We start from the raw sequence: 27,574 nt of genomic DNA on the forward strand, positions 1-27,574 counted from the left end.
GAAGAACAAAGGATACTAAAATGAAGGTATTTGTAGCACAGACTAATACAATCCAACAGACCCCTAAACAACCTCAAGTGTCACAAGAAAAAGTTACTTGCAATTATTGCAAAAAGCCAGGTCACTTTGTGCGTGACTGTCCAGTATTACAACATAATATTGCCACTGGGAAGACCCAACCCCGTAACTATCCCCCACGACCCTCTGTTCCCACATCAGCTCCTCCAACTGATACTAAACCTGCCACCCAACTCTATCAGTACCCAGTGTCATCCTATCCTGAATTCCCCTCAATTTCATGAGACAGCTGGGAGGAACATGATAGTCGTCCACTGATCCCGGTCCCGGTCGACCAAAAGGGTCCCTATGTAAATGCCAAGCTCTTAGGTAAGGAAACAAAATTTCTAATAGACACCGGGGCCAGTAGGACGACAGTACAACACAACGAAGTTCCCAAGGTACCCCTCTCTGGCTCGAATAGTATTTCCTTGGGTTTTTCAGGTACACCAGTCATCAACAAGGTTTCTGAACCAGTATCACTTCAAGTTGGTCCTCTTACAACATCCACTGATTTGGTACTAACTAAGTCATGTCCCGAAAACATACTCGGCATCCAGACGTTAAAGGAACTGGGTGCTGTGATATGCTGTTTCCCGGAAGGAATACAACTATTCCTCCGAGATTTCAAAGGTCATTTCACCACACGAGAATTAGACGTCAGACTAAGAGGCATTCCTGCTACATCATGGGCTACAGATCCGACTGACGTAGGGTTCATGGACATTACACCACACATGGTCACATTAAAAGAAGGTGTTGTCCTACCTCGTGTCCGACAATACAAGTTACCTCCAGATGCAGAGCAAGCCCTCATCCATATTATCGATGACTTAATACAGAAAGGAGTAGTAAGAGAAGTACCTTCCAACATATGTAATTCACCAGTCTTACCAGTAAGAAAGAAAACAGATGACGGTGCACCACCAGTTTACAGACTAGTAGTTGACTTACGTGAACTAAACAAGTGTGTGGTACCACAATACCCTGTGGTCTCTGACATCAGTACTCTGCTAACAGCTATAGATCCTGAAGCCACACATTTTACTGTAATCGACCTGAAGAACGCTTTCTTCAGTGTACCCATTCACCAAGACAGTCAGTACCTATTCGGATTCTCACTACAAGGTCGTAGCTTCTGTTTCACAAGAGCTCCTCAAGGGTACACAGAAAGTCCCAGTATCTACAGTCAGGCACTTAAAAGACAGTTAGATGACATTGTTATGCCCTCAAATACAACATTGTTACAATATGCCGATGACATACTGATCACTGCACGCTCTGAACCAGAATGTGAACAAGCATCACAAATTGTCCTAATGTTCCTTGCACAACATGGCCACAAGGTGTCACCCTCGAAATTACAATTGTGTTTACAGCAGGTAGCCTACCTAGGACACCTGCTGTCAAAGGAGGGTACGGCACTCACACCTGAAAGAATTCAACTCATTTTTAACATTCCTGTCCCTAAGACACAGAAAGAAGTCCGTGGCTTCATTGGCCTCACGTCCTACTGTAGACAGTGGATTCCCCAATTTGCATACTTGGCCAAACCCCTGATACAGCTAACGACCACAACCTCTTCCCCATTGCCATGGACACCTGATCATACTTTTGCTTTTGACACCCTTAAACAAGCATTATGCTCTGCACCCGTCCTAGCTACACCCGATTATGCCAAACCTTTTGTCCTCTTTGTCACAGAACGGGAAGGTACAGCCTTGTCAGTACTCACACAAACACAAGCCAACAAACATTGTTCCTGTGCTTATTTTTCTAGCACTCTTGACCCTGTTCCACAAGGTTTGCCTGCCTGTTTGAAATCTGTCGCAGCTACAGCTCTAGCAATACAACAAAGTGATTCCATAGTACTAGGACACTCTCTTGAAGTACAAGTTCCACATGCAGTAGAACTACTCTTGAATAGGACACAAACACAACACTTGACCGTAGCCCGCCTCACAGGTTACGAAGTCACTCTGTTCCAACCCCACATCATCATCAAAAGATGCAATATCCTCAACCCAGCTACGTTACTGCCTACTATTCCAGTTGACAATCAGATTCACGACTGTTTAGAGGTAGTCGAACTAGTCACAAAACCCCGGTCTGATCTTACAGATGTCCCTCTAAGTACACCGGAACACACACTGTTTGTAGACGGTTCCTGTATGCGCCTCCAATCAGGCGCACTTTCAGCAGCCTACACTGTCACTACAGAAAACACAGTCCTCTTAGCAGCTAGAATATCTGTACATTCAGCACAAGCAGCAGAGCTAATAGCTCTCACACAAGCATGTGAGTGGTCTAAAGAAAAACGAGTCAACATCTACACCGATTCGCAATACGCATTCGGGGTAGTCCACAATTTTGGTATCTTGTGGAGAGAGAGAGGTTCCATAACCTCTCATGGAACAAAAATCCAACATGGAGATTGATGTAAATGAAGATGGAGAGATCATGAAAGGTTATAAGGCATTTATTATGCACTACAGAGAAAAGCTGGTGGTCCCATCAGAAAGCAGAGAGCTAACTGACTGGGAAGAACACAGTGAATAATGACATCAAGGAAATGGAATGTTAAACTTAAAGTGATACAGCAAAACATAAGTGAAGAGAATACAACATATCCTCTTCCCTTCATATAAAAAAAAAACAAAATACAAGTACATGCTCATCATTACAGAGAGAGACCTTATTGGCAAACAAAATCATGCAAGTAACCTGGAGGCCTTCTAACTCTCTGAACTCTACCAATATTGCTCTCCTTAGAAGGAACATTACGGCTACATTCAGCTTTTTTGTACAGTGCCACACGCCTCAAGTTCCAACTTTCGCCGTTGAATAGAGTAATGAACCTTCTATGAACAGACCTGACCTTGAATGGGCCCCTGAACTTGGTCAACCCGACCCCAACTCGACCAGGCTTGACCTTCACCCAATCATTCACCGCAATCTTACAACTGCCATCTGGCTCACACACAGCGCCGGGATTGTCAGGACCAACATTTATCAACTCTTTCATCCAGGCGGCAACAAGCTTTGTGCCAGCTGAACGCCCCCTCATGATGTTAAAAGGAATCATTCCAGTCACACCATTCTCAGTGGTTCTGTAGGCCCAAACCAGGTCATTTACTAATTCCCTCACATCTGTTCTTGACGAGATTGCCATCTGAATCGCACCTTTAACCATCCGGTTCGCCCTCTCGACTATTCCATTCCCCTGGGGATTGTAAAGTGAGGTCCTAGAATGTGCAATTCCACATTTTTTAAGAAATTGGCCATCTCCAAGGAAGTCAACTGGGTCCCATTGTCGGTGACAATCCTAGTAGGAAAACCTTCTTCCCTAAAAATGTCGCTCAACACGGTAATAGTGTTATTGGTAGTGATCTCCTTCATGAACTTAACCACTAACCACTTTGAGGAAATGTCAACTACCACCAACCCAAACCTCATATCTTGACTCAACTGGTAGAACGGGCCAATGAAATCAAGGCATATAGTGTGCCATGGGCACCCCGGGTCACCTATTGATCCACAACCAGTATGACTACCAACTTTAAGCCTCTTTTCACTCTCCAAACAGTCCGTACATTTTTCCACCCACTGAGAGATTTCCAAGTCCATGCCGGGCCACCAAAAATTCTCCCTAACTCTCCTCTTGGTGAGGGACTGTCCCAGATGGCCTTCGTGGGCTAGTTTAAATATAGTAAACCTCACGTCTTGTGGGGGAATAAACTTATCTTCCATTAAAATCAAGAAGCCATCCTTGTCCAAGACAGACAGCTGATCAAGTACTTTCAAATATGGGCGAACTGCCGGGGATAGGCAACTCTCTCTCCTCGGACCCTTAACAATCAAGTCCTTGACTTCTCTCAACACCACATCCTTTGCCATGGAGGTATTCCACAAACTCTTGCCAATTGCCCCGGCACAGATATCTACTACCTCATCCACAGCAGCTACTGACCCTTCGGAATTGGATGATTCAACACCCAGCTTGTCTACCGACTCCCAAGGTAGTGGTAGTCTAGAGAGTCCATCGGCTTGGCAATTCCTCCAACCTGGGATGTACTCAACTGTATACAGGTATTCTTGAATCCTAGCAGCGAGCCTAGCTAACCTCGCAGAACCCTTGCCAGCCCCACCAGGTGACAGAATTTTAACCAGGGGTTTGTGGTCTGTCAAGAGCGTGAACTTGAACCCCCACAAATACATCCTGTAATACTCGCAACCCCACGCTGCGGCTAAGGCTTCACGCTCGATAATAGAGTAATTCCTCTCAGCTGTAGTGAGCGTCCTAGAAGCGAAAGCCACAGTCTTGATCCCACACTCATGTACTTGAGCCAAAACCGCACCAACACCCACAGCGCTGGCATCCACAGTCAAGACTGACCTACGGTTGGTATCAAATGGTGTCAGGATGCCTGCCATCTATCCTCCAGCTACTAGAAGCAGTACACAGACCCACAGAAGTAGCTATACTAAAATGCAAAGCACATACCAAAGTCATAGACTCTATCACTAGAGGTAATGCTCTGGCGGACGCCACAGCTAAACATGCTGCTCAGACAGGAACACTAAACACCGAAACCATCATTAGAACTATCTGTCCAGTTATCGATCCCACCAAAGATGTAGTAGACATCCAAAACCAAGCCACAGAGACTGAAAAGAGAAAATGGGAGGAAGAGGGAGGTTCGCACACAGATCAAGGTTGGGTAACAAAAGACAATTCCAAAAGGTTTCTCCCTGATATAATGGTTTCCGTAATGATAGAAACTACCCATGGTCCCGCCCATCTAGGAGAAAAAGGAATGTTAGACAGTCTGAATTTGATATGGCACAACAAACATCTGCGTGCAGCAGCCAAACAAAAAGGACGAACCTGTATGATTTGCTGTCAGTTAAATCCGGGAAAAGTGTATCAGTTGAACAAGGAGGGTTCCATCCTCCAGATCACCCCTTTGAAGTCCTCCAAATGGATTATATCCAAATGGAAAGATGTCGAGGATACAAGTATGTCCTCGTAGTAGTCTGTACCTTAACCCGATGGACTGAAGCTTACCCTGTCCCAGACTATGGTGCCCAAATGACAGCTAAACAATTGGTGAGGGAATTTTTCCCTAGATACGGGTTGCCCAGAGTCATCTACTCTGACAATGGACAACCATTCTCCTCTAAATTAATGGAAGCAGTCTCCCTACTGTTAGGTTACACCTGGAAATTTCACTGTGTTAGACACCCCCAAGCAGCAGGCCTGGTGAAACGACACAACCAGACATTAAAAACCAAGTTGGCAAAATATGCGCTGACAAGCAAATAGACTGGGTGACAGCCCTTCCAGTTGCCCTGTTCTACATGCGAATGGTGGCACATTCTCGGACGGGCCTGTCACCCTATGAGGTCACATATGGGAGACCTCCAAATATCTGGGGTGTCCCATCTCCTAAAAAGCTGATATTGACGCAAATGTACTGACAGATTACTTGGCTTCTTTGATGTCTGCACTACGTTCTTGCCGTTCACAGGTGGCTGCAGCCTTTCCAGACAAGAGCACGCCCTTCAGCCTGGCCAATGGGTGCTCGTCAGAAATTTTGACCGAACCAGCCCTCTGGAAAGAAGGTGGACGTCTCCCAAGCTGGTGCTGCTCACAACGAGGACCGCCGTCAAAGTTGAAGGACGAAAAGGGTGGCTCCACGTGAGCCACTGCAAGCCCGTCTACGGACCAACTCCTTTGGACGCTGTTGCTGATCCCGAGACCAGAGACACTAAGCCATCAGACTTTAAAGACACTGAAACGACAGACTTTATTTCACCCCTTCCAGAACTTTTGCCCAAAGAAGAGTACATATCGCGGCTGCAATCTTATCCAAAACAGACTTGAGACATTGCGCCTGACCTTGACCTACCAGTGGCTATTTAAGCCCAAGACGGACGCTTGGTGAAGCGGTTGCTGGGAAGTGTCCGGTCACTGGCGCATACTTTACTCAGACTAAGCAGCCGAAATCATGAAGACAAAGACTCATTGTACGCAATTGTTACAGAACAAAGTTTCCATTTTCCTTTCTATCATGATTCTTATTTTCTGCATCATGGCTTGTCTAGGTTGGTTCCTTCATCTAGCTTTTCCACTTTCTTCCCCTACGCTTTTGAACAACACTGCTATGCATTCACACGTAGATCTTCCCCCGCATCTCGAAAGTAGGAGAAAAGAATTCTTCAATAACACATTCATCTCCACACTCCATCAACACCAACTAGTTATCAACAAAACCAACTGTTGGGTCTGCGGCTTAATGCCACACTCCATACACTCCGTATGCCTTTTATCCCTCTCCCTTTCGGCTATGCTGGATCTACCTATGCTCTCTCTTTGATATTCTCCGCCTCTGTTAGAAACATCCCTGAAACCAAGACCAAGAACACTAGTACCTGGAACGAGATAAAAACAAAGACTGCGCGTGCTGTTCAAAAGATGGTAGATTTCACCGCAACATGGGGACGAGCAGATAATAGTGAAAATACCAGTTATTCCCTCTTTAACGACACTACCTCCTTTAGAGAAACATTCTCAGTTCAGAAGAGACAGACAGAGCAGGGAGGATGGGCTGTGCCTCATAAGGGCCTGTTTTGTGTAAGAGGTAAGGGCAAGGGTCAGAAGATGGGAGACAGTGAGTGTAATAAGACGTACACCCTACCTGATTTAAACTTCCCAACAATGACCACCGCCCCCAACACTTATTTTATTTGTGGACCTCACGCACGTACTTGGCTACCTCAAGGCTGGTCCGGGAAGTGCTACATTGCCTTTCTCCTCCCCCCTACCTACACCGCCCCAGCAGATTATCATCTAAGTGATCCTCCGACCGTGATTAATAGACGGCGAAGGGGGGTCATGGATGCTGAAGACACAGTGGATCAGGAGGCTAGCGATTTCTTCAAAGGAATCATCCCTTTCTGGGGGCCCATGATCAATAGCCGCCACATAAGACAACTGACTCGTGTAGTCCAGGGAGCCATAAACGAAACAGCTGGTGCATTAAGTAACATCACCGCTGAGGTGGCTTCCGATAGACTCATGACGTTATAGAACCGTATGGTCCTAGATATCGTATTAGCGGACCGTGGTGGCGTATGTGAACTGATCAGATCCAGCTGCTGTATATACATTCCAGATAATGCTCCCTCAGTATATTCCTCCATTTCCCGCCTTCATGTACTTTCAAAGAAACTAGACGCAGACACTGCTGCCTGGTCCCTGACGGGATGGCTCTGGGGCCTCCTGTCCTCATGGGGGTGGAAGATCCTTACGATAATAGGTCTTGCTCTAGCCATTCTCTTCACCTGTTGCCTCTGTATTCAGTGTGGCCCAGCTCTCTGTAGTTTCTGTACCACTGCCTGCATTTACAAACCCCAGTCCAGAAAGAAAGAAAAGGAAAGAATCATGTTACAGGAACAAGTAGAAGGCCTAATGAGTATAGAAGTAGACTAAAAAGAAGAAGAATTTTAAAAGGGTATATTATGGGACAAGGAGGGAATGTGGAAAAAGATTATTTTTCGTAATTTATGTCCCATCATACACCCTCTCAGTCACGTCCCCGAGCCCATCATGTCGGAAAACAAGCAAACGAGAACACGAGAAAACCCGATCACGCGCACACAAAGTTGCATACGCACTCTCCTTCCTCTTAAATTCAAAGGTACATTCTTATGGTTAGGGCGATTCCGAGAACAAGACCCCCCATTTGTAACCATTTCCCTATAATCGGGCCGATTCCGAGAAATAGGCCCCGTTTTGCTAAACCACGACAACCAATTCCGAGAAGAAGAGCCCCCGAATGCTGAAACATGACAAACAGACATCCTGTCACGACCATCTCTCTCTTATCTAAGGAACCAGCCTAGGGTTATTTCTCCACATCTCGTGCTTCCTCATTTAATCATGACGCAGCCTCATCTCCTCTGCCTGTTTCCTCTTTTTCATGACGCAGCCTCTTTTCCTTAGTCATGACTTCTGTTTATTTGCGACATATGACATGTGACTGCATTAAAGGGAAGCTCTTTCCTCTTTTCTATGTATAAGTACACTGTGTTTTGAGAATAAAGTCAGAGATTCTTCCGATCCTCCTCAGGTGACGGAGCTCTCCCTTAACTCGAGTTACTGAATAAAGACCCTGAATTCGAACCACCACGGACTCTGCTCTTCATACTTGACCTTATTGATATTATAGAAATTCCGATCAAGGTAAATTACTAAAATATTTAACAACATAATGAGGTTCCAGTCACCTATAATACAGTATAGCATAATGTAACTGTTGTAGTAAACAAAACCAGGACCATCAAGTAAATTGAATCTATGCTGCTTTAATCTTCCTAATCACATCCAAGAGAAACCAAAATTCCACTGAGGCTGATCATCACACTAACATAATGTCATGAGCAAGTTACCAACCTTTGGTAAAACGTTTTCTAGTTAACATGTTATCCAACTGCAGATTCCTCACTTTAGAATACTTCTCAGTCGCCAGACTGAATTCAGAAACTTCTCTTCTGTAGTGCATCATTAGGTGGCACCCTGCAGCTTTGAGTACACACTGTATCATTCCTGAAGTGACAGAGTAAAGCTGCATATAAGCACTACCCCTGCCCTCTGACATTTATTTTTTCTCTATTCCACACTCTCAGACATGGAGCGTGAACAAATGTTGGCACTAGTGTGCTGAATGCTATCTTGGAACCTTTGTAGATGTTAATAAGAGACCAGTCCGCAATATGGGGAGGTGGATGGGCAGTGAGGAATCTGCGGATAGCGAGATTATCAATCAGAAAAATCATCACCGAAGGTAAGTAACTTGTACATATGATGGATACTTCTATCTCCAGATTCTTTACTTTAGAATAGATTACCCAGTTGAGGGGCCTGAAGAGTGGACTTAGACCAAAAAGTCCTGAAGGACCATGTGGTCAAAATGCCCTTCCTGCTTTACCTGGCTGTCAAAGTAATAGTGATTTTTTAGTTTATGCACGGATGCTCACATTGCAGTTTGGCAGATGTTAAGTATGGGCTCACCACAAAACAACACAATGGTAGCAGCCTTCAGCCTTGGTAAAATGAACTCAAAAACCCTCAGGGGCCTGCTTCTTCGCCAATGTGTAGCAGATCTTGATGCAGAGGACAATCCACCTCAACATATCATTCTCTGCACAACCTTCCCTTTCTTCACTGGAGTTCCCCACAAAAAGCTGATTTTCCACAGTGTTCTTTGGTAGGATTAATTTAAATGTAATCACAAAGGAGCTCAGAGGGAAAAATGGGTACCTACGGGATAGCCCTCCACTCAATGAAATTCAATAACACAAATCCCTGTACCCTGGATATTAGTTAGCGACCATCTACTAGACATGGGAATCACAACTGCTGGATAATTGCTTTGATTCCAACAAAACCTCCTTTAAATTTAGGGTTAGGTGTACGTTCTCTAATGTCATACTATCCATATCGGACCACTGTTTGTAACTATAAGTAGAAGCCTCAGGGTAGGATTCAACTCGACACATCTATTGATGTCTGTACCACTGAAACAGTCCATCCAACCACACTCAAAACATAAAAAGATGAAAAAATGTGTGGCGGAGAGGAAGGCACCTCACGGGCGAACAACCCTCGGGGGATCTTGGCAAATATTACCAATACTCAGCCCCCTTTCTCATCATTGGTTGCCATTCCTTTTCCAAGAAAAGAACAGTGATGAAACAAAATAAAGGTGCTAAGCAGGCAGCTCAGGAAAATAGCTACCTGATGTGACAAAACAAAAAGAAGTAAGGTTTAAAATCAACAGACACACCAATTGTACAACTTTAATTACTAACTCAGGTGTGTGCTGGTGAGTTAAAAAGGCTGGTAGCTTACTGTCGCATACCACTACCTGTAACCGACATGTTTCACTGCCCGATAGACTTTATGGCAGAATCATCAGGGTTCACCACTTTGTCACCGCACCAGTGTTGGACATCTTTAAATAGGAAACTGTTGAGTTGAAAAACAAACCCTACATAAAATTAGTTTCTGGACCAAGTACACCTCCCCCTCATATCTAGTAGCGATAAAATATGGAAAGACGGGGTCATTACCCTCAACCAGCTATGTCCACTCATACCAGCTGGTCAAGACAATTCTCCGCCCTGTTTTCGAAAGTTATATCAATCTGCAAATAAAATTCGAGTTACAATGTCTAACTCCACTTCTGCCATCATTATGCATTAGTGTACTTACTAAGTCACTAGTACTGAATACACATATCAATAGCTTTATACATCAACCATGCTTGTCACCAAGTTGTGTGCAATGTACCGAGTCAATAACCCAAGTTTGGATGTCAATACGGGCTTAAACACACTCGTGCAACCTTGTCAAGGATTGAATGCTCTGGTTGTAGTCAGCGATTTACATATTGACCCAATCCTCATTCAGCCATATTTCGCAGTGGTGTGCCCGGTAACACATGAACAATCACCACTCTGCTGTTCTCACAAACTCCGATAGGCAAGCCCCTCCTGTTAGAACTGTCTAAGTTTTAAAAGTCGGGTGCACCGCCATTTAATCTTTAGAATCAAATCGCTCCCGAAAGTAGACTAAGACGGACAAATCAAAGTACAGCAGGCATGGACGCAATCTCCCACCCTCTACTCCTCACCGTACGGCATTAGTGTGTTCCCGGTTTTTAAAGTACCTGATCCGGTGCCGGTTCCTGTGCGAGTCCGATCACGTGGTCGGAAGGACTCGCATAAGGGGAGAGCCCGGTTAGTGGTTGCGGGCGCCATCTTTGAATAGGGTTTATAGGCATATGGACACCCACGCCAGTTATAATTATTGGAAGGCACTCTCCTTATTCGAACGATCTTATGCACGACTCAGGGAGCCTTATAGGGTAGGCGATCAACTATCTGTATGACCTACATTCTGTCCATCGTTACTCAAAATCGATCACTTTTATCGTTATTTACATACAGTCTAATACTCCGGGGCGCCATATTGGAGAGGAGTGCATGGCTATGTGTTATCAAAGCCGGTTTTCATTATGGAGCCAGATACAGTTAAAACACAGTCCTATTGGACTTCACTTTCAAGAAAAAGGTATGACTTTATATGCCACCATCCATGTCAACAAAATAGGTATACAATCTAGGTGTAAACAGTTCTTTCATTTTTTATTTCTTTTATAAAAAAAAAGGGGCAAACCCCTATACAATGTGTGATTTAGTCTTATGCTTCAGCCAACCAGTCACACTATAATATTGCATGGTAAGTGCCAGATTGAGTGTAGGGCCAGAGTTAAGAAAGCAACATATAGAAGCCCAACACACTAACACTCAAATGGACAGCAAGGGCATAAGATCCAGACAGTGATGTGTGCAAGGTTGTGGACGTAGTCATGTTGATGGTTCTATTTGACTGTATTCCACTCTATAATTTCATTCAAGCCCTGTGTGTCACATCTTTCTTAACAAATCCATCTGCCACAGCCTCAATGTTATTGGGATTACCCTTCACTGTCTCCAGCACCGTCCATGTGAAGGTATGTCTCTCATGGTGACAGTGCTGGACCAGTTTGGTCGTCAATTTTCCTGCCTTGATCGTACTCAGGTGTTCCTGTATACGGACCTTTATTTTTCTTGTAGTTAGTCCAATATACTGGAGACCACAGATGCACAATAGCCTGTACACCACATTGGTGGTGTTACAGTTACTGAATTGGTTCAAAAACCACTCTTTTCCTGTCGACAATGTCACACTATTACATTTTTTGGTTAGTGGGCATACAGAGCACGTCCCACAGGGGTAATGACCATTAGGAATCGTTGTGGATTCATTTCTAGGAGGTATCCGGTCACGGGTATGGACAAGCCTGTCCTTGAGATTGCCCGACCGTTTGAAAGCAAACCTCGGTGGTGGCATAGAAAATTCTTTATTGGATAATACATTCCAGTGTTTTCTAATGGACTGTCTGATTTTGGTGGCCATAGGATCGAATGTCATCACCACTGGTAGACAGTCCCGTCTTTCCTTGCTTGTCTGTTCTAGGAGTACACTTCGTGGAGTATTTAATGCCCTCTTCCTAGCATTCTTGACGACCTTAGGAGGATAGTTTTGTTGTACCAGTCTTTTAGTCAGATCAACGGACTGTTCCACAAAGGTTCCTGTCGCTGAACAGTTTCTCCGGTACCTTAAAAATTGACCCACCAGGAGGTTGTCCCGAAGGGCTCTTGGATGGTATGAATTGTATAAGAGGAGGGAGTTTCTGTCAGTAAGCTTTTGATGAACCCTAGTAGTTAGACTCCCTTCTCCGCCAGACTCTATGTCAAGATCTAGGTATGTAGCCGTGGTGTGGCTATATGACCAGGTGAACTTAAGACTCTGGTCCTGTATATTTAGCCAATTCAGAAACTCCAGCAAAGACTCCTCGGAGCCCGACCAGATACAGAGCACATCGTCTATATATCTCTTCCAGAGACAGATTTGCCTTTGGAAGGGGTTGGTGTCCGGATAGACGATGTGCTCCTCAAATTGGCCCACGTATATACATGCCAAGCTGGGGGCCATAGTAGCCCCCATAGAGGTACCCGATGTTTGTAAATAGAGTTGGTTTTTATACATAAAATAGTTACGGGTAAGAGCCAGTTCTATGCATTCCATTACAAAAGATTGCGGGGTGTCATAGAACCATTCGAGTTCCCCCAGGGCGCGCGCTGCTGCCACCAGCGTAGCGTCCTGGGGAATACTCGTGTACAGGGACTCGATGTCAATTGTAACCAAAAACTGTATTTCTGGGTCATATGTAATACTTTCCAAGATGTTTAAAACATCAGTGGTGTCCTTAACAAAGGACGGCTGGTTCACCACTGATTCCCGGAGAAAATAGTCTGCATACTGTGAAAGGGGCTCAAGAACCAACTGTATCCCAGAAACAATGGGCCTGCCAGGTGGTGGTCAGGTGGGTTTGTGTATCTTTGTCAAGATATAAAACGCCGGAGACCTGGTGTAGGAGAGTAGGGTCTGCAATCCTATGATCACCCAGATTATTTGCTTTTGTTTCACTGGTTTACGACTTTCTCTGGCTGTGGGCCTGCCAATCAGACCCACAGCCTGGCTGTTCTCTTTCTAAATTACGATATGTACCCTAGGTGCATTTACCAATTGGTACTGGGCCACCTTATCAGACCCCGTAACGCAGGGCATAGGTGTACCCAGGGCCGCCAGGGCCTGCAGCATGTATTATGCCACCCCTGGCTGGCCTCCTAAATTTGACACAACTGGCTGCATGACAGCTGGGGCAAAGTCGTGTAATCACCCTTTGCTTTAGGTATAGTAGCTCTATACCTAACCAAACAATGGACACCCGAGTTCCTATCAGTCACTCCTATGGCGGGCCTTGACAATCCTGAAGGCAGAGTGCGTGGGCTCGTGTGAACTAGGTTCTGGCCCGAGCCGAGCCCGGTTGCAGCTTGCGGAATCAAGACCCAATGGCTGTTCCATGATAACGCGTACCACATCGGTAACTTCGGTGTCGCGTTATCAAGGCATGTCGAGTAAGGTGTCATACGAATCGGGATGCTGCCCCCTCACCAATTCTGGCGACGAGGTTAGCATTCCGCCCTTCTAGAGGGACACGACATGTACGTAACTGTGAACCCCGGTTAAAGTTAACTAAAGCCTCAGCTCCACAAAATGGATGCTGCCACCACAGACACAAGTCTGACCTCCTGCTGCTGGGAGTCCTTCCAGCGAGGAGAGCTTGGACAAAGGGTTTCCTGTCGAGGGCGGTGTTCGCACCGTCCCAGACAGGGTTTGTGTATTCTGGGTAGGTAGGGCTTTTGCGAGAAGGTGACTGCGGAGTGGCACCCCGGTGCTCACTACGCATCTGCCGGTCAGAACCAGTTCCAGGGGCGCCAGCCCTGGCCTGGGGAAAGTCCGGCAGGGGAGAGGGGTGTAGCTACCCCCCTTCCTGGTCCCACCCTTAGGGCAGGACCTAGTCATGTACCCACCCCTTTCTTTAGGATAAAGACCGGAGCGGGGACCCTTCCAAATTAGATCATCTTTGAATCAAGAACTACTTTCTACGAAAGGACATTCGAGACTCTTCTCAAGATTTCTCCCTTGTGACTAAGGAGTAGTCACCCTGCATCAGCAGGCACCATCTAAGAACTCTGCGGTTTGCTGTAAGTCCTTCCTCAAGGAATCCGACGGCCCAGCTCGACGAGAACCGACTTCCCTGGCACCTCTGACCTCTACCCACGTCATCAGCTCAGCTGTGATCTGTGGGTGCGACGAGACCTCGAGGGACCGGCCATCATCAAAACCTGCACGCTTTCTTAACCAGCACGACCATCGAAGTAATTCTCTGGTGAGTGCTCTGGGGTCCGAGAAGCCCCGACCCTGAGCCGCTCCAGCACCGAAGTGCAGTCTCCCAGCATATCCACGATCTGCGTGGGGCCCTTCTGCTCGCTGCTCAGCACGTTGTCTGGTCACTAGCCGCTGGCTTGTGCCCTTCTGTGACGACATCCGACAATCAACACTGCCGGTCTGGTTGCTCCAGACTGGCCCTTGCTTCCATCTTTGCGAGAAGCACCCCGGGCCCTCCTGGTCCACTCAAGACGCCATCTTAGGCCCACCACGTGGCCCTGAGATCTGCCAAGGCTTGTTGCCCCATCCTGGGCCCAGCGACGCCGACAGCATCATCCTTCGTGGGACAGCTCGCACCTCCACCGTGGTCGCCGACAACGCCTCCTGGTCCGTGAGACTGCAGAGCCTAGCGTCGCCCACTCACCTGGTCGAGGAGACGGCCAACCGGTGCCTTCCTGGTACCCTCTGACTACTGGCTAGTAGTACGAACTTGGTCCCCTCTGCTTTCAGGTATCATCAATCTCTGATCCAGGCTTGGATCCCTACGAACTATTCATCACTGGTCGCCGGCCAGCAACTCCTTTTCTTCCGGCTCCTGGCTCGTCAGCGAAGACCCCGACGCCTGTAAGACTTGTGCAGCCGCAGCCCTCGTGGCTAGGTAACTCGGCATTTCGGTGCCTGCATAGCCTCTTTACTCTAGGGTCCCGAGTCCCTCGCTTCCGACTTGCCTTATCGGGTCCGCCCGAGACCTTAAACTTTCCGTGTCCTCGGACACTTGTTTTAATTGTGCACTTGAAGTATTTTCCTAAGAGATTTGGTTTGTGCTTAGTACCCTGTCCTCATAAAGAGTCCAGGGCTGTTGTGAATCTTAATAAATATCCTGTTTATTTTTCATAACACTTGTGTGGTGTCCTTTCACTGGGTGTTCAAGGGGTACATGTGTGGTAAACAGCTGGCTTAACGCGCCCTCTCGAGTCTTTAGCCTTAGACTGCTCGTATCCACGCTACTAGGATAGCTGGTCTATAGGTTGACTTACAACCAAACACCATTAGGGTCGTTGGAACGATACATAGCGGTCGCTAGAATAGCGAACGTTGCATATCGGGCCAACTTCTCACACCTGGGCGTATTGTTAACAAGAAATTCTGCTTCCTTGACTGAGATCTATTTATTGATCTTTGCTTTGCTCACAATTTCGCGGATTATTTTTAACAGATCTTCAACAGGATCTTTGCTGAGTGGTCTGTAGTTTGTGCGTACACTCAACAAGAGTTGTATCTCTACGTGATAATCACGTGTATTCAAGACCACGACTGCACCCCCTTTATCAGCTGACTTTATTGTAAGCTATGCATTCTGCTCAAGGCTTTTGATTGCCTCCCAGTCGTTTGTGGTCATGTTGGTATGTGATCGTTGTTCCTGGGATTTTTCAAAGGTCTCAATGTCAAAGAGTACCTTCTCCTCAAATACCGCAACTTCAGGACCTACTGAAGACGTAGGAGGACAGAAAGTGGACGGTTTTCTCAAGTTAGTCCCTCGAAATGCATCAATCTCTGTTTCCTTATTCGCAAAGAATTTCTTTAGTTTGATTTTACGCATTGTTTCATGGAACTCAATGCGGCATTTGAATGCATCATGTCTGGGCGTTGGGACAAATCCTAATCCCTTGTTGAGTACTCTTTCCTCATTATTTGTTAGAGTATGGTCCGACAAATTCACCACAATGCTCTCATTCAATTCAACATGCGACCCCGGCTGCGGGTCACTCTGGGTGAGTGGGTTTGCCATTGAGGCGTTGGGTTGCCACTCCCTCTGCTTCTTCCTGTGGTTCCCCTTCCTCTGTTGTGATTGGTTCTCTGACCCTGTCCTAAAAAAGAACGAAGTAGAAGCTCCCAGATTTTAAACTTTACTTTTTGTTTTGTCACATCAGGTAGCTATTTTCCTGAGCTGCCTGCTTAGCACCTTTATTTTGTTTCATCACTGTTCTGTTCTTGGAAAAGGAATGGCAACCAATGATGAGAAAGAGGGCTGAGTATTGGTAATATTTGCCAAGATCCCCCGAGGGTTGTTCACCCGTGAGGTGCCTTCCTCTCTGCCACACATTTTTTCATCTTTTTATGTTTTGAGTGTGGTTGGATGGACTGTTTCAGTGGTACAGACATCAATAGATGTGTCGAGTTGAATCCTACTCTGAGGCTCCTACTTATAGTTACAAACAGTGGTCTGATATGGATAGTATGACATTAGAGAACGTACACCTAACCCTAAATTTAAAGGAGGTGTTGTTGGAATCAAAGCAATTATCCAGCAGTTGTGATTCTCATGTCTAGTAGACGGTCGCAAACTAATATCCAGGGTACAGGGATTTGTGTTATTGAAAGGATTAATTTAAAACTTTAAAGCCTCTCCTCCTATTTCGAGGGGCAAGGGGGCTCAAAGTAAAGGAGATCAAGACTTTTGGCAAGAAGGTCCCTGAGTCCTCAGCACCAACTTTTCTGGAGAAAAGGTGGTGTATTGCGGTAGCATTCAAAGTGCCTACAGTTCATTTACACAATGAGTTGACTTTTTTATCTGTTCTTTTTTATACAAATAACAGAAGCAGAAATAAATCACACAGATAGGATAAAAAAAAGGAAACTAAAACAATTCTAAATGCTACCGTCTCATCTCTCATTCACCCCAGTCAGAAGTGCCATTCATTCATGCCACTCAGACATCACACAGGCAGACAGGTTTTAAGTCACTCAGTGCTAATCCACAAGGGCAACAGGAGTTCTAGCCGCAGTAGAGATGTTAGCGGAACATACGGATGCACCAGTTGACATGGGGATGCAGGAGATAACGCCTCTGTGTCGCTAATTCTCCCCTGTCTATACAAATGCACCCCAATGAAGATTATGCCTTCTCACTGAAAAGGTATGATCCATCAAATAGCAGATCTAGGAGGAAGGCTTGCATTTGGGTGGAACGTCTTATGGAACGCATTCACGCCTGTCAACGACAATGTTAGTACCGACTACCCTCCCGAGGCAATCCGCAGGATCCAGATCTACGCAGATAACATATTGGGTCGCATCCTGTCCATCATGAATTGTTTAGGCCAAAGAGGCCCTAAGGTTTGCAGAACTGCTGGGAATATATCACAGGCCATGTCCCATAGATCAGTAAAAGAACAGCATTTACTGACTGCAATGTAGACTGGAGGCGGAAAACATGTGGTTGCCAAAAGCCTCAATCCTCAGATTCCCTATCCAGAGAAGAGGTTTGGAATGACTATGGATTTACTGTACTGATGAGGCATGTACAACCAGGTTCTCTGGATTAGGATGATTGGTTAGTAAATAAATGTCACCAGCAGCCAGTCTGTGACTACCACGTTACCTCCATTTTCGAGGGTGGGCAGGAACAGGGTCTTGACGAAGTGGCCAGCAAAGAATCAATTAGTTCCTCGTTAAAATGGGGCAAAGGCTCAGAAGCAGCTGATCCAGGCTATAAAGTCTGTGTCAGGACGTTTGTTTTGGTCTCAACTGAAGGCAGCTGTGAATCTTGTACCTCGGGTGCCCTCCAGATTACCAAAGCAAATGAGGCACGTTCTTCTGCTGGTGGTCCAAGTAGCGAGCTAAGTCCTACCTCAAAAAGTGGTGTTAAGCCTAGTGGCATCCTGCAGATCTATGTAGAAGGCATTATCTTGGCAGCGAAGGGGGAGAACGCCATTCCCATCCCCACCATCATCATCATCCACATCCCGGGGTGTCCTTCGTTCTTTCATACGGTCAGTCAGAATCTAAAGGAGAATGGAACCTCTGCTAGCATGTACGACAAGGCATTCAGTTCGGTGTCCAACATGGGTATCAATACTAGATGCTATCTGCATTGATGTGAAGAGGACCTACACAGGTCTCAGAGCCAGGGTGTAGGTCTGTACCATTGTTGGTATGGGGCCTGTAACAGATCCCAAGGGGTCGAAAGTACCAAGGTAACCTGACAAGGTTGACCTCTGATTCCTTGAGGCCCCAAGGTGCACCAGCAGAAGCCTGAGCCACACCAAAAATGTACAGCATGGTCTCCTTGGAGGCTTTCATCTGCTGCGGTGTCGCTAATGGCCCAGGATACTAAGGACACACTGGGATCAGCTGAGGAATCGGCCCACGACCAAAGACCCTTAAGGTGTACGACTAATATTGTGATGCCCTTACTTCTGCTCTTTAGATACAGAGTGGCGGGATAGGGTAGAATCCCACTTTTTAAAAGTGTGAAGATGACCGCTGTAATGTTGGGATGCATTCTAGTAGCTGGGTGTGGGCGGAGCTAGGGGGCGAGAGGAAGGGGAGGAGTGGACACAGGAAAGGGACAGTTAGAGTAGGGACAGGGACACTGAAGGAGGTAATGAATAAAGCTCCTCCATAAACACACCTAGAAGTGTCTGCCGTTATTTTGGAGATACGACAACTGGCGACGAGGGTGGGATTGGCATGCCCATTGCCCACAGAACCCTGAGAGAGTGTCCTGTCCCATGCAGTGCCCGGAGAAGAGGAGCGCTGCTGTGTGAAGCGGAGCTGCCGCCTAAACAAGAGAGAGGCCAGCAGCAGGTGACCCTCTCCCCAAGCCAGGAGCCCGAGGGAGCCCAAAGGAACCGAAAATGAGAGCCCGAACGTCCGAGAAAGGAAACGCTAGATCGCGCCAAAACGCGACTCACGCCTGATGCGTGCAAGTCGGCGTGCGCCGAAAGAACAGAAGTCAGGAGCCCACTCCGACTCTGCCCAGCACCACAGAGTAGTGAGGAGTGCCCTTGGTGGAGAAAGCTTCCCCCCAAGAAGACCTGCCGGTAAGCGCCATCGAGCGCTGTGAAGACGGAGCTCAAGACGGAGCTCGAGTGGTCCCAGCATTGGAATCCCACGCCCGATGCGTGAGCTTTGGCACGGTGTCGCTGAATAAGCGCGGGACCTGGTGAAGCAAAGTGGGAGCCCACCCCAACCTCACCTGACTGTGGCAGCTGCTGAGGACATCCTAAATCTGGAGTGTGCTGCTCCTGAGATCGACTGCCGGTGAGTCCTGAAGAGAGAATGAAATGGATGTGAAACCTCGTGGGACACAAGAGTTTAATGACGGCGGCCATCTTGAAGTCAGGCAGTTTTTGGGACATCTATGTGCAAACTGCAGGCGGCCATTTTAAAGTCAGGCATGGTAAATAGTAGAAAACAGACACTGGCAGATAGGATAAAAACAAGCATTGGCGACTGTGGAAAAACAAGCATTGGCCACTGTGATAAAATAAACATTGGCAACTGTAAAAGAAACAAGCACTGGTAGATGGAAGCAAACAAACACTGACAAGTACAAAGTTGCAGCAATCCAACAAGCATTGGCAAATGCAAAAGATAGATAAAGGCAATAGTAAAGCCACAACAGTGCCACAAGCAAGTGCAAGGGTTCACAATAAATAATCACGAGCAAGTATAAAGAGAAAACAAGCACAAGCCAATGCAAGAAGCTAAACAAGTAAATAAGCACGAGTAAATGCAAGAAGTGCAATATGAAGACAAGCACAAGCAGACGCTGGAAACACTAATGAAACAAGCATTAGTACGGGAAATAAAACAAACATTGGTAACAGAAATTAAACGAGCATTGATACCTGCGAGTGAACAATAAGGGACCAGCCTTGGCAAGTTAGAGGAACAAGCACTGGCAAATCTAAATGAACAGATATTGGCAAACGTGAAGGAGCAAACATTGATACACGCAAGCGAACAAGCTGTGGCAAAAGTAATAAAAGATCCAATTTTACAAAAAAAAAAAGTAATAAAAGAGTACGCATCAGCCAGATGAAATAAGCATCAGCAAACGCCAGAGACAAGCAAAGTAAACGGTGAACACAAACACGCATTAATACAGGTGACACGAAAAGGAATGAACAGAAGTAACTGTTAGCAACGAGCACTGGCACATACACGATTCGCAGCGCGTCAAGCACAAGCCAATGTCGGAAATAAGCGAAGACTGCACTGCGTATAAACAAGCACGGACGACCACAAGCTCCGAAGTCAGCGAATGTAACAAGCACGAGCAAAGACAAGCACCAAAGTACACATTCAGCACCATGTGAAGACAAACAATTAAAAAGAAGAAAAGAAAAGAAATGATCCAGAAGCACGAGTGGAGGAATGTCAAGGAAGCCCTCTCTCATCAACGAAGTGATTGGATAACCTACACTAATCCAGGAAAGACACATGAGTGAACGGGATGCCAAATGTACCAGACACCATTGTAGAAGAGTCACCAACCACCTGCAGCTACCATGCAACTCTAAAGAAAGCGAGCCATGAGTCACGCATAGTGTAGCTGAGTGGTGGCCATTCGGACCTCAAGATGTCCAAGTTTCATTAACTGGCGCCTATCGAGATAGTTGCGAAACTTACCAACCTCAGAGGAAACAACCAGCCGAAGGATCTCGGCAGAAGTTGGTCAGCAAATAAGACGGGAAGCAAAGTGAACAATCCGGCGACGGTAGCAGACGAAAACTTTCCTCCCTCATGGCGGTGGGTACAGCAACCCGTTGGTCCAATCCCTGCATTGAAGTACAGCCCCCAGTGACACAGACTGACAGTCAGAGTTTGGGCCCCAGATGGAACCGGTGGCTGGAATCATTGGACGATTTCCTCGACGCAATCGGTGAACGAAGAAATAGAAAATGTCTGACACTACTCTTCCAGCTGGTAGGTCATGAGGGCCGACGTTTAGTCAGAACATTCCATGAAAAGGACACAGAGACCTATGAGAGACTCCAAAAGAAGCTACGTACCCATTTCCATGCACCGGTAGACGCGGATCATGCTCGCATTGCCTTCACCACAGCACGGCAGGAACCAGGAGAACCATTGCCAAAATTAATCGCCCGATTGCAAAGCCTGGTACCCGGCTGCTACTTCAATACCTTTACAAATGAAGAAGCCATTCGGCTTCGGATAATCGAAGGCTGTTCAAATGCAGACACGAAGCGCAAGATCCTTCAGAGGCAGTGGTCGCTAAGGAGAATCATCAGAGGGGCCGAGGTTGGAGTGCGGGTCGAAGTAAGGGACATATCAAACAAAACCAAAAAAAGGGAAGGTGAAGGCAGATCAGAGCCAAGACAAAAGAAGAGACAAAGCGTCATGAAATACTTCGAGTCACCAACCTGAAAGACCAGGATGAGTTCGGATTGCGATAGTGACACTGATATAACCTTAAGGAGTTATTCAATCTCAAGGAGTCAGTCAACAGATGGTGCAAATGGTTCTGAAGCACAGGAAGTGTCAAGTGGTTCAGATCGCACCAATGGACCAAATGACAGTCTGTCTAACAAACGCGCAAGAAAGGCAAAACATAGAAGACTGAACCAATCAAGGCAACACTGGAAATCGGTACACGACCACACACAAGAATCTCACTGTTCGAGAGACGAGTCCGAGGAGACGTCAAACAGGAAAACACACCACACCGGTAACACAGTTGTCAGTACACCAAACAAGTATGAAGAGGAAGTGAACCGCATAAGATGAACTGATTCATCCAGACCACGAAAGGGGGAAGACAAACGCGCGCAAACTCAAAATAATGAAGAAACGGAGAGGAGGTCATTATCATCATGCGAGAGAGACAGAAATGAAATACCTTGGGATCAAACTCAAGACATGAGTACGTGGTTATCGAACAACCTCTCCAGTGAATTGACAACGAAGACGCCTCGAGAAAGATACCCGGAGAAACACCTCAAAGACAGCTCTGGCGTGCAAAGCAACTCGTCACGGACTACCCAGTTCCGAAGTCCACCCGTTAAGACATTCTCAAAGGATCGTTCTCAGAGGGAATTGACAGAGAACTCCTCTGATTCAGAAAGCATGTCGGTCCGATCCTTCGTGGTCCCGACAATGGCCACGGCGCCAATCACCCGAACACATCAGAGAACCAAGGGACATTCTTCCCGTCAAGAGCGACACGTCTCACACCAATGTCAATGCACACTCGATCGCCCCACCAGACAACCTGTCATATCAATCACAGGTGCATCAAGACACAAATACTACACCGTCACCCCGGATAGGGGCAGCGAGGTTGACTCGAAGGTCCTATAAAAGGAAAACAGATATTGTGGCCATTAGCACCCAGATAAAAACTGACCAACCAGTCGATCTGCAAGGGAAGCCAGACGTGTCAATAGAGACAGGTCATCATCGGATGAGAACGAAACACACAAATACCCAGCCGGTCCCAGGGTTCACCTGTTCCAGGCGCGAGCGGGAGTGGGTGAGACAACCAGAGACAGCGAATCAGTCTCCAAGCCATACCAAGATGATCTCCGCAGTTCTTACCCTACCGGCTGGTATCCAGGACTCGGAACAGGAAAACAGTGTTGTTCTCGACCGGACAAGGCAAAAGGAAGTAAAAATACATGCAGGCGCTCGAAAGAGAACCAGAACAACATCTCCTCAGAAAAGAGGTAGAGCGTCACTTGAACAAGAGTCACAAAGGAGGACAGACTGCCGATATCAAACTGAGCTCTCCATAGACACCTCAGACACTGAAGGTGAGTGGATCACTCAGAAGTTGAGTGAAGACCACCATGAATCTGAACATATGCACATCACACGAGAATTCGTGCAAGTGCAAAGATGCACTCTTGTAATAAAGGATGCTCTCGTCGAGGAGGCAGAAGGCCACACAACGCAAGCTGAGATGCGTCTCCATAGCTCAAGCGAACAGCCCGCGGACTCGTATGGCTGATCTAGGAACTCTAAATATGTTGGACGCTAAGTTCATTTCTTTAATAAGGGGGGAGATGTAATGTTGGGATGCATTCTAGTAGCTGGGTGTGGGGGGAGCTAGGGGGCCAGAGGAAGGGGAGGAGTGGACACAGGAAAGGGACAGTTAGAGTAGGGGCAGGGACACTGAAGGAGGTAATGAATAAAGCTCCTCCATAAACACACCTAGAACTGTCTGCCGTTATTTTGGAGATACGACAACTGCTTTCAGAAGCGGCCCCGAGAACAGGACCGAGTTAATTCCTTGCAGCACAACTTGCACATAGGCTGCAATTTCTTGTATTCTGTGATATACAGCTTCATCTCCCAGTCCCTGATCGCCTTCGAGTGTATAAGGGCACATTTATCACACAACTTTGCGTCGTGGACCGAGACCAGACACCAGATACGCCAGGCGGGTCTATGACCAAAATCTTTTTTTCTGAAGCTGCCACATAGAAAGAAACCAGTCTTTTAGCTTGGGGGAATCATTATCGAGCACACTAGAATTCATTTTAGGAGTCATCAAAAAGCCAGCAAGATTTGGAGCAGAGCTCCATATCCGCATGGGAAGGTGAGGGAAAGAAAGGAACTGATGACAGTGCATGAGTAGAGTTTTTTTTGCAGTTCTGCTCCGTCAATTCCGGGGCAGTGTGGATCCAACAGAGACTGCACAGAGCCAAATAGCAGTGCATGGGAGTACAGATAAAGAAAAGTTTCCAAACCCAGTCTGGCACCTGGGAAGTATTCTAAGGTGAGGAATCTGCTGTTGGAAGTATCCATCAAATGCATGTATATGTATTGTTATATGTGTTGCACAAAAGTAGCTGGAAAGTAACAGAGTTCTGAACATAGTGTGTGAAATCTAGGATACAAGAGATGATGCTATGCAGGGGGACAAGTTAGCATAGGCTCCTATGTGCATAACATTACAATATGTAAACAAGTAGTGCTGCAGTTTTCTCTCTCTCTGTAATATGTATACAGAGAGAGCGTGAACAAGGGCATACCTTGCCAGAAACGCGTAGCTGCTTTCTGTGTACCGAAATAAAAACGATATGCTGATGTTACGTGGTCCGTCTCCCTTCTGTTTGCTGGTGTGCTGAGCAGGCGCTGGAAACACCGAGGGCATACCTTGCCAGAAACGCGTAGCTGCTTTCTGTGTACCGAAATAAAAACGATATGCTGATGTTACGTGGTCCGTCTCCCTTCTGTTTGCTGGTGTGCTGAGCAGGCGCTGGAAACACCGAGAGATCCAGAGGAGTCACGTGGTTCATATATATATATATATATATATATATATACACACACACACACACACATATATATATATATATATATATATATATATATATATATATATATATATATATATATATATATATATATATCTTGATATTTATTTATTTTGCAAGGAGAAATATAGATCTGATCAGTTTATACATTTTATACATACTGCTGGTAAGTCGCTACAACACTGCCAAATCTAGAGGATGATCCTTCACCAAATTTTGAGTATGGTGGCCTTGGCATCCTTCTTGGTATGGTGGTAGGTCTGCAAGTGTAGCACAAGAAGGACAACATTCACACACATGCTTGACAGGAAATACTGCTATCCTCAAACAGGCCGATGTACAAAAGGGCACCTGACTGTTAGACCACTGGACGTATGCACCAAATGTCTTACCCGTAGTGTTCGCAAGATGAAGCCACAATGCCTTGGTGTGGCACATCGTAGAATGAGAGACAGGGGTTTGCCAGGCCTTTAAGGAGTTTGCAGAGATCTAGCCAGATTCCTTGGAAACCTGACCCACACCTGCCTCTGCACTGAAAGATCCCATTCTGGCTAATGTAACATTGGGAATTATGGGAGTGTAAATGCTTCAGTAACTGAGCTTTTGCTTACTCAGGGTGTACTGGGAGTTTTGGGAGCGGTGTTTTGGGAGGCTAAAAAATTATTTCATTTCCCCATGACTCTCCTTCCAGCTCCACCCATTACTCCCTTTCTCCTCCGCAGACCCCACCTCACTCCAATTGGCTGCTCCCTCGAGAAGCACAGGTCGGCCCCCTTCCCTCCCCCTCCCTTGTGACCTCCCCTCCTATTCCTCCCCCTCACAGTATATCCCTTCACACATCACTTCAACCTTACCACAAGCCAATACGCTCCTCGTCCCATCTGCACCATCCCGTTTCTCCAATCTCTTCTCCTCCCCCATTTTCCTTCCCATCACCCCCCTTTTTAGCCCACCTCTCCTCCGTCCCTCTCCCCCAGTGTACTTTCCTTATGCTCCCCTCATCCCTTCCATCCCTCCTCCCTACCCCCTCCTCCCCTCGTTATTCACCCCGTCTTCTCCTCAATCCCACTGCATCTCTCTCCTCCCTCCTATTCCGCCAGTAATGCTGCACTACTCCCCTTCCCTGCCCAGTAACCCCTTCCACTTCCCTCCCTCGGGCCCAGCAGAACCACTTCCTCTCTTCAACTTCCCTTTCTCCCAACCCCCCTCAGTCTGCCAGATGCCCGTTCCCTCACAGCCACCTCTCCTAGCTGACAGGTCCTCCACAAACACTGCACCTCTTTTCCTCCCAAACCTCCTATATTCTCATGATTCCACACAGGCCTCCCCTCTCATTCTACCCAACCGCCGTGTTCCGCACCCCTCTCCCCCTAAATTTGTCCTTAATTCCTCTCCCTCTTGCAACACCAACATAGACAACTCTCCCTTAACCTCCGTTTCACTAACTCCCGCTCTCACCCACCACCCTTCCCCACTTATGAACCCCACACCCCAAATTACCTCCTTTCCTGCCACCTCTCCCTGCCTGCCACCACCCACTCCACCCCCCCTTGTTTCAATAGAGCCACCCAACCTTCCCCAACCCAACCTTCCGTGCTCTGCCTCATTCTCACTGGAAAACACCCTAGGCTCTCTTATCTCCTCCATCTCCCAGCTTACAGCTGCCATTTCACTTTTATGCTCTAAGATTGTCACCCCTTCTTGCACCGCTACTGCTTCCCAACTTCCCACGAGATGCACCTCGCCCCCTCACCCCAGTACAGCCAAGCTTAACCTATCGTCGGAAAACTCTGTTAACTCACTCAAGCCCTTGAACGCCACCCCTCCTCAACCGGCATACCCGAGCAACCCCACTATCTACACCATTCCGATCATCACCTCTGTCAGAACAAAGCATCCACCTAAACCCCCCCGAGCACCCCCTCATAAGTACAATATCCCGATCACCCTTCAGAGCCCTAGTGCCCCCGTCACCAAAACAGTCTTGACAGAGCTGCGCTGCATGCTTCACAACTGCAGATCTGCAGTAAAACACAAACTTGAAATCTCCGATACCATCACCCTTCATAATATTGACATGCTCTTCCTCACAGAGACCTGGTTCAAAGATACATCTCACTCTATATTTGATCTACTATTACCCACAGGCTACTCTTTATTTAGGAATGACAGAACTGACAACACGGGGGAGGTGTTGCAGTCATCTTTAGAAACACCCTCCAACTCAAGGCCTCTCCTAACAGCTCCTCCAAAACCTTTGAATGCCTTTATCTTGAGCTTCAATTGCAACACCGTTCACCCCTCAGATTCCATGTCATTTAAAGCCCGCCTCGTAGTGGCCCTTCGTTTATGGATGAACTCACCGACTTCATCAGCGACCAATACTCGCGAAGTGACAATCAGACCTTCGTGGGTGACTTCAATCTCCACTGGGGAGTACCGCAAGACTCCTCTGCGAACTCACTGGCCACTTTCCTCTCTACAAACGATCTTATCCAACACTGCACTGAATCAACACATTCTAAGGGCTCAATCCTGGACCTTGTTATTTCTAAAGCAGGCATGCTTTTTACCACTACCCCAATTCATGTAGATTGGTCTGACCACCTCCTCATCCCATTCTCTCTTCAACTTTCACACTCTATAACTTTTGGCCAACCCAAGAGGGCCATCTCATGGTTCCGGGATGCCAAAAATATTGATGTCGGTCCCCTCTGTGAATCAGCTTTGTTATCTCTTCCAAGGCTCGACCCGAACCTAGATGTTGACGAACTCACCTCCCAAAGCCTCATAGTTCTTGCAGCTGAAATTAATAAAGTCGCTCCACTCAAAAGCAAAAGGTTAAGGCCCACTTCCTCAGCACCTTGGTTCAACAAATCCCTTTATGAGGAAAGGAAGCAGCTAAGATCCCTGGAGAAACAATGGAGGCAAGTGCCCTCCTCCGACAATTTGGCCATGCTTCGCTCAGCAAGATCCAAGTACCACAAGCACATCTTCCTTGGGAAAGCGACAAACTTCAAAACCCTCCTTGACTCCG

General features: G+C 46.8%; 1 pseudogene; it reads left to right on the top strand.

Moving 5' to 3' along the window:
• Positions 1-6,068: 6,068 nt before the first annotated feature.
• LOC147677849 (uncharacterized) lies at positions 6,069-7,552 on the top strand (annotated as a pseudogene).
• The last annotated feature ends 20,022 nt before the right edge of the window (positions 7,553-27,574 follow it).

Source organism: Lissotriton vulgaris, chromosome 12 (assembly GCF_964263255.1).
Source record: "Lissotriton vulgaris chromosome 12, aLisVul1.2, whole genome shotgun sequence".
Taxonomy (NCBI): domain Eukaryota; kingdom Metazoa; phylum Chordata; class Amphibia; order Caudata; family Salamandridae; genus Lissotriton; species Lissotriton vulgaris.